Here is an 8584-nt window from a genome sequence, read left to right on the forward strand (position 1 = left end):
GCCTGCGACGGTCCGTCCTGCTGCTCCGTCACAGAGTTCAGAGACTAGATTTTTACCAAGAGTCTGTGACGGTCCGTCGTGCCCACGACGGTCCGTCCTGCCATGTCGTGGCCAAGTTCAGAGAGTCGATTTCAGTACCCAAATTTCAAAATTCTAAGTGTTTTGGAACGAGACCCCTTCGACGGTCCGTCGTGCCCATGACGGTCCGTCGTGGGTTCCGTCAACTCACACCGTTTTTCCAGATATAAAATTTGTTGCTTAAAACGACTAAACAGGTCGTTACAGGAGTCCACAACGGTCCGTCGTGACTGTGACGGTCCGTCCTGTAGGTTCGTCATGAAGTTTAGAGAAGTAATCCCAGTACCCATATTCCAAGAGTTTAAGTGTTTTGGAACGAAGACCCTCGACGGACCGTCGTGTCTGTGAAGGTCCGTAGGTGGCAGCGTAGTGCAGCTGCTGAAGGAAGATGGGGAAGTCTAAGTGTGGGGTTACGGAGCCCACGACGGTCCGTCGAGTTTATGACGGTCCGTCCTGCAGGTTTGTCATGAAGTTCAGAGAAGTAATCCCAGTAATCCCAGTACCCATATTCCAGGAGTTTAAGTAATCTCTAGGGCAAGGTTCATCATCAAACAGTGAACAAAAAAAACACAAACAAAAAATACAGACAAGAGAAATGTTTAGTAAGAAGAGAAGGAATGCTATAAAAAGACACAAACAAAATCTTGAACAAGGTAAAGATTTAACAGACAGTAAACAAAAAATAGAGGACCAGGCTACAAGAAAATCCCCTGCATATTTTCCTCTCCAATTTTCTCTGCCTTGTCTATAGTTTAAACAAGTAATCATTAAGGATCTATCAAACATAATAAATCTACCTACAAGATCTTCTATTAATGGTCAAGCTCTAGATGGTTTCTCTACCCTACAAAGGTAAAGGTTTGCAAACCATTAAACTCTATACTAATAACAATAGTATTATAATTGTCTAGCATGTAGACATTTTAATCACAGGCTGCTGCACATTAATACTAACAGCCACAACCACCTAGCTAACAGTCACCAATATTAATAAAATAGCAATAGCTTCATAAAGGTGCAGACAAACCATTAAAAGACCAGCTACAATATCCTTTACAATGAGCATGATTCAGAAGCTAAAGGTAGAAAATAGTGTCATCATTTTTTAATTGAACACCATTGGCATCTGCCATAAAACATAATGTGTTAGCTACAGACTCCTTAATTGCACAATACTAAAAGAACAGTTATTCAACTAACGATTCGAATGCTTAAACCAAAAACAAAAACATTCTTAACAGTTATAAATTGGTGGACTAAACTTAGACAAGTAATCATAAGTTTTGAATTTCATTACCAAGAACACCAACTAAACTAGAAGAAAAACAATATTGACACTATTAACAGAGAATTTGAAATACAAAATACCTTTTGAAGAACCGAATCTTGAGCTGACCCAGAAGAAAATGGAAGAATTGTGCCTCTTACAGCTTGTGCACTACTTGCATCAATAGGTGAAGAAAGGTTAGATCCAACACACCCTGGTATATCATGAAAATTCAATACAGGGTTGTTTTGCAGCAATTGAGTGAATAAATGTCGCATTTCTTCTCTCAATTCTTCCATTAAAGAAGTGATTTCATCGGCATGCTTTTGTTTTAGATTGTTAATTTCCTCATCTTTCTTCAATGAACTTGTTGTCACTGATCTACCATAGCACCTAACTCGACCAGGCTGCTTCTTTCCAAACACTGCCCTAAATGCATCATCAGTTGTTTCCCCAGAATTTTGGCGATTTTGAAGTTCAGCCTATTGAATAAAATTGGCATCCATAGTGAATTGTAAGTACTATTTCATTTCCAATCCTATGATAGCGATAAAGCATTAAAACATTATGAAAACTTTTCACAAAAAATAATTAAACATTGTCGACAAATAACTGTTATCTCCTCGAACTTGCACAAGAAGAAGAAGAAGAAGAAGGCATACGTGATTAAAATTTAATGTAGTCAAACTCCCCGCAATATAAATGTTAAGTCTGAATAAATTTCAGTAATAATCCTCTTTGAAAAACATACTATTGCAACTTGGGTATCAGCCTGGATTTCCTTTCCCGTCTTGGTACGAGTTGCAATAAATATTTCAGGCTTTGATGGTTCTTCGTTGTTGTATTTTGCTGCGCGCTACAGATTACATCAAAAGAAATTTTAAAAAATCAGTAAGTTCTTATAAAGTACAAAAAAATGAAAATCAAATTTTGTATGAAATGTCAGCTAAGTATTACCAATGTCACGCGTACTCTAGCAAAATAATAGGTCCCATTAGATACCTCCACTTTTGTTTTTTCCTGTTTTGAGAATTCATCTCGCATATAGCCTATTGTTAAAAACAAAGAGATAATTGAATTGATATGTATAAAAAGAATAGATATGACACAGAATTAGTCGATGAGTGGAAATGCACCATTTTAACCTTACTTGAACAGTTGGGTGTTTCCAATACTCGATCAACTGGCGCAATTGATTATGTGGAATGCCATCAGGACATTTTGCTAGCATATCCTCAAGGGTACTGTTTTTATAAAAAAAATTCTTTTTAATTTTTTGCTTGTGTCGCCTCCAAGCATCACGAAGACCAGTCATCCCCACATCTTTCCTTCTACTGGAAGTAGATATTTGGACTATGCAAAATAAAATATATTTAGTTTTTGTAAGTAAAAAAAAATATTAAATCTCAAGAGTGGTTGTTTTTACATTGACGTATTCCCACATGCGCTTTTTAGTATCATTTGGCACCACATGCCAACTAGTGTACATAAAGCTGATGAATCTAGGATTCCTTGCAATTTTTCCTATAAAGTTGCTTAATTGTGACACTATCTTATTAGTTGGTCCCACCGCTTGTTCTTTATCAAATGTCACCTCCTTTCTTTCTTCCAAATTTCTTGCATGAATATCCTTACATGTTGTATGTCCTCGAACTTTTTTTGGCTTCGACATTTCTAGATTGATGTAACAGACATGAAATAAGATAATTCTTTTATAATGAGTTCTAAATCTTAAAAGGTTTAAAACATACCTTTTGTACTACAATCAATGTCAATTTCCTCTTCTTGTTCCACACGATCATCCAATCCTTTGTTATGTTCATTAATAATAGGAGTATGCATAAATTCGACATCACTTGTTGAGTTGTTGTCACGTTTTGTTTCATCATCTTTGTGTATCCCTTGATCTTTTAGAAACTGATCAATAGTACTAGCTGGTATGACCGGCTTCCTCTTTACCTGTTTGCAATTCGGTAGATCAAGAATATCATGTCGTTCCTGTCCATTACCTAGTGTTGTTCCAGTCGCATGTGCTGAAGCAGTAACATATTTATTTAATGAAGTATGGAACCTAGAATTATTCATAGGAAGTTTAGTTCCATTATCTTGAATGGACTCTTCAAATTGAAATAACCTCTGTTTAGTTTGTCCTTTCCCTGCAATCATACGTGAGGTTCTAAGCTCTTTCCTTGAAGACGATTGAATAACTGATTTGTGCCCAAGCAATTTACTCTTTCCTTGTTGTGGAATGAAATCCTCAAAATTCTCTTTTTATGTGATATTGGTGCCGGCTCTTTCTTAGCTTTATCATTGCGTTCATTTGCAGGTTGTTCTCTCTTAATCTTGAATTTGTTGGCCAATTCAGCACTTGATCGGTATTGCATATCAACATCCAGATTCTTCAATGGAATTTGAGCTTTGTTTGGATTCAAACACTTCTTCTTTAGCATTGTTGATTGATTCATTGTTTTTGCTTTGTTAAAATCTCTTCAATTTGTTTCCCAATAGTAAGTAAACCTACAAAATAATAAGATTGTTTAAGTGAAAGAAGTAGCAGGGCAGATTCAAATTGGGAGAACTGCATGAACAAACAGAAAAAATTGATAACATATGAAACAAGATGGGGATGTCTGACTAAGTATGGGGTTACAGAGCTTGTGACGGTCCGTCGTGCTTGTGACGGTCCGTCGTGCTTGTGACGGTCCGTCGTGCTTGTGACGGAGCTGCTGAAGGAAGATGGGGAAGTCTGACTAAGTGCGGGGTTACAGAGACCACGACGGTCTGTCGAGTGTGTGACGGTCCGTCCTTCAGGTTTGTCATGAAGTTCAGAAAAGTAATCCCAGTACCCATATTCCTAGAATTTAAGTGTTTTGGAACGAAGACACTCGACGGACCGTCGTGTCTGTGACGGTCCGTAGGTGGCAGCGTAGTGCAGCTGCTGAAGGAAGATGGGGAAGTCTAAGTGTAGGGTTACGGAGTCCACGACAGTCCGTCGAGTCTATGACAGTCCGTCCTGCAGGTTCATCATGATGTTCAGAGAAGTTATCCCAGTACCCATATTCCAAGAGTTTAAGTGTTTTGGAACGAAGACCCTCGACGGGCCGTCGTGTCTGTGACGATCCTTCATACTTGCCGTCGAGGGTAATGAATAGAGCAGAAGTATGGGACGACGAAGTTCATGACGGTCTGTCGTGGCCACGACGATCCGTCGAAAAACCTCGTTTTTGAGGTTACACTCCGCATTGTTAGACGCTGGATTATTAGTTAGACTATGTAATATTATTAGTATCTTGAGACTTTTATCATTGAGTGTTGGTGATTTTTTTTGATTAATCAAGCGAACTTTCGGATTTTACTCTTTCTCATAGAAGTAAGTTTGAGCGTATCACTCCCTCTCTAACCCTTCTAGACTTGAAAAATATATCCTATATCGTCTATCTCTAAGGCATATGGTTCATTTTCTATATAGTGCAACTCAAAATACAAAGAAAGTTTAGCAAATTCATACTACGAGGTGATCCCAAAACAACTAAGAAATATTCAACTAAAGTTTCTAATGTAAACTTGAAAATGCAATAGAGAAACAACAAAAATGACTTCTAACACTTCAAGGCATGCAGTCTAAAAAAGAAACATTTTTTACAAGCAAATAGCTACAAGACATAATCAATGTGTTTAACAAAGGAACAAACCAAGCTTAAGGTGAGCACAACTATGAACTCAGGAAGACTAATAAAACAGTGACATTACAGATAATATGCAGATATGTGATTGCAGGCAACAACTAGTTGCAGTCTGGTTAGCAGGGATATTCATGTTGTTGATAATCTCAGAACATAGATTGTTGTCATATCCATTCCAGCAGAGAATTGGTAAACAAAGTCACACACATGTAGCACAGTCATGCATTGAAAATGACCATATTATGCAGACTTGGAATGTAGGAGTACAACTTACAAACACTGTTGCAACAACCCAAACGTGAGGCGTGTTCATGTAAGAAACATTTTATTCATTTGTGAAATCCGACGGAACAGCTCGTTAACAAAGAATGTGTGATGAAAAGAGCAACTCATCAACAAAAAATATGTGACAAAATCACTTTCTTCAGCTCTTCGATCATCAACAAGGAATCTGTAAACAATTTTGACGGAAAACTGTAAAGGAAATCGTATTTTCGTATTTGGGGAAAAAACCGTCTTACACTAACAAAGCTTGGAGCGTAGAATCAGTTGGTCAACATCTTCTCAGCTCAGCTCCTCCGATTTTCAGCTCCTGCGACTTTGGAGAGTAGAATCAGTTCAGCTCCTCCGATTTTCAACTCTGCTTCAGTCTTCAGCTTCCTCTCTTCAGCTCCTCCGATTTTCTGCTTCCTCTCTTCGATTTTCAGCTCATTCAGTCGATTTAAGTTCTTGAGAAAAGAAATCGTGCGTATGTTCTTGAGCGTAAGTATGAAAACACTAGAAATGGGAGGGATACTAGAAATGGGAGGGAGACTAGAATCGTGTGTTCTCCGCTTCCTCTCTAAGCCCCAATTTGTTTTTCCTAATATTTTAACAATTATTTTTTTGGGCAATAAAAATGGGAGGGAGATTAGAAATGTTGGAGGGAATATAATATTTTCGTGAAATTTTTTTTAGGCCACACTTCTAAAGTTTTGTATTTACAATTATAAAAATAGGAACCTTTAAAAGTATGGCCATATATATAAATAATTGTTGCCATTAATTTCATACTATGACAACACTTAAAAAGTGTAACCTATACCGTTAAAGGGTACACTTTACAAGTGTTGCCAATATTATTGTTGCCAGAACATAAAAATTTAGGCTACATTTTAAAAGTGTTCCCAAAATTTGTTTAGGCAACACTTTTCAAGCGTTACTCATATTTAGTGTGGCCATAGGCCTAAAATGGTGTAGTGGTAACAGAAATAAGGCTCTTCAACTCTCATGAGTAACACTGTCCACACAAAATAGCAATCCAGAAGCAGATATACCACGTTATGTAAAAGTTCTCTTTTACAAAACCAAGACTGTTAACTGCACATCAACTAGAAAGGATGGAAAATGTCGTGTCAAAACTGTAGGGACTTAGAAAACACAAAGATATGCCCATGAAATTTCAATATACATATGACCGAGCAAGCTATTAGTGAACATCTTTGTACATTGTAGAATTCACAAAACATTAGTGACCAACACATTTAAGCCTATGTAATATTACAAATGAAAGAAACAATCCCATTGATAAACTATTATAACCAAGGTATCCTGTCAATTGAATTAGCAGCTCGGGAATATGTTCTTGATAACTACTTTTGGAATTTATTGGGCAGAATCTCACAACATTACAGTTTTTTACAGTGTTGTAAGACATATTACAGTTTACACAGACAAATAATACTTAGTAGCACCATACATTAAAGTTTTTATGGTGTTGTGAGACATAGTAGTTTGATAACTATACCAGTAATATTGCACACCTCACTGTTCTGCCTCAAATGTCCACTTTATGATAATATTATAAAACAAATAAGTATATAAATAAAAACAACAATTCTTATTTACATGTCCTAGAGAAGTTTGATTATTGTACCAATAATAGTGTGGAAAGTAATAACCTTTGTCACATAAGTTTGTGCCAAAAAACAGTCGAATAAAACAATAGTAAGCTAGAAGTAAAGGTTCCTCAATAAACTTATAATCAGATAAGAAGCAAAGATAAATTACTTAACGAAATAACAATTGGGTGCATAAATAAAACAATGGAACTAAAGTTACTGCAACATTGAGGAATATGTAACTTGGATAACATAATTGCAGCAGCAAGGGAAAGGCTACAGGAGATTCAAGCTCATCTTAATTATGCCTCAAACCAAGAATTTATCGAAAAGAAAATAATATCATTAGTAGAAATGACAAATTAAATGAATATTCAAGAGAAGGTCAAGAAGAAAAAATCAAAAGCTCACTAAAAAATGGAAGGGGATTGAAATAATAAATATTTCTTTAAATGTATGAACTCTTGAGCTAGAATAAATTCTCACACAATATTTCTTTTAGTCTCACTAGCTACTCATATTGAAAGATGAAGAATAGGTCGACATACACAAAATTCAATCAGCATAGCAACAAAACGACAAAATCATGGAATATAGACTATCGACAAGCTTAAAGATAGTAGGCTAAAATGCATATATTTCACAACTGTTTCACAAATTTAACCACGAAAAAATGGTAGAATTTATAAGCAAGGCCAACATAAGTATAACTACATAGTAGATGAAAAAGGTTCATGTTCATATCAAAACTAACACCTGCAGCGATCTAAAGAAGAAACTGCATGTCCTTCTTGACAAAAAAAGCAAGCTTACATCATTCTTCCTCTCCTACCACCCTTTCTGTGAGTGCAATCAATTGGAATTGTTGAAAAGTCAATCAAGATCATATATCCCCCGTTACCACCCTAAGGCAACCCAAGAGAGAACGAATGGCGCTAGCAAAGTCAACCAAGGAGAGAACTCTTACGGATTTTGTGTAATAGGAAGCCAAGGAGATCTAGCATATGTAGAAACACAAAGCATAGGCAACACGAAAAAATGGAAGCTGAAATCACATCAGTTTGGAAAGAACTAAGGTACTTCAAGAGGTGTGGGATCACTAAGGCCATTTTAGAGACTGACTCGCTAATTCTCAAGAACATGATTCAACGAGAGTGGAGGGTACCTTGGAGTTTAATTGATAATATAGAGGAGATGCATATTATTATGGCAACAATTCAAATCCAGATAGTACATACATTTAGAGAAGTTAATCAATTAGCTGATTGCATCACAAACATAGCTATTATCCAAGAAAATTGGCAGGAGTATCACATATTTCAAGATCTACCTAGTAGTTCAAGAAACATCTTAAACATTGACAAGCGACAGTACCAGCAATCAGAATAAGAACAAGTAAAATCATAAAGCATCTGCAGAAATTAACATGAAAAGCAAAGGAAGGACCACATAGTCACCTATTTACAGAATCATTTGTGGCCAAGCATGTCACGACCCAAAACCGGGGCCGCGACTGGCACCCACAATTTCCCTCCTATGTGAGCGAACCAACTAATCTAACCCTTATCATTTTAACATATATCAACAGAAAATAATGCGGAAGACTTAAACTCATTAAATAAAACAAATCAACATCTATTAATTCCCCAAAATCTGGAAGTCATCATCACAAGAAC

The sequence above is a fragment of the Solanum pennellii genome, chromosome 5, assembly GCF_001406875.1.
Source record: "Solanum pennellii chromosome 5, SPENNV200".
Taxonomy (NCBI): Eukaryota; Viridiplantae; Streptophyta; class Magnoliopsida; order Solanales; family Solanaceae; genus Solanum; species Solanum pennellii.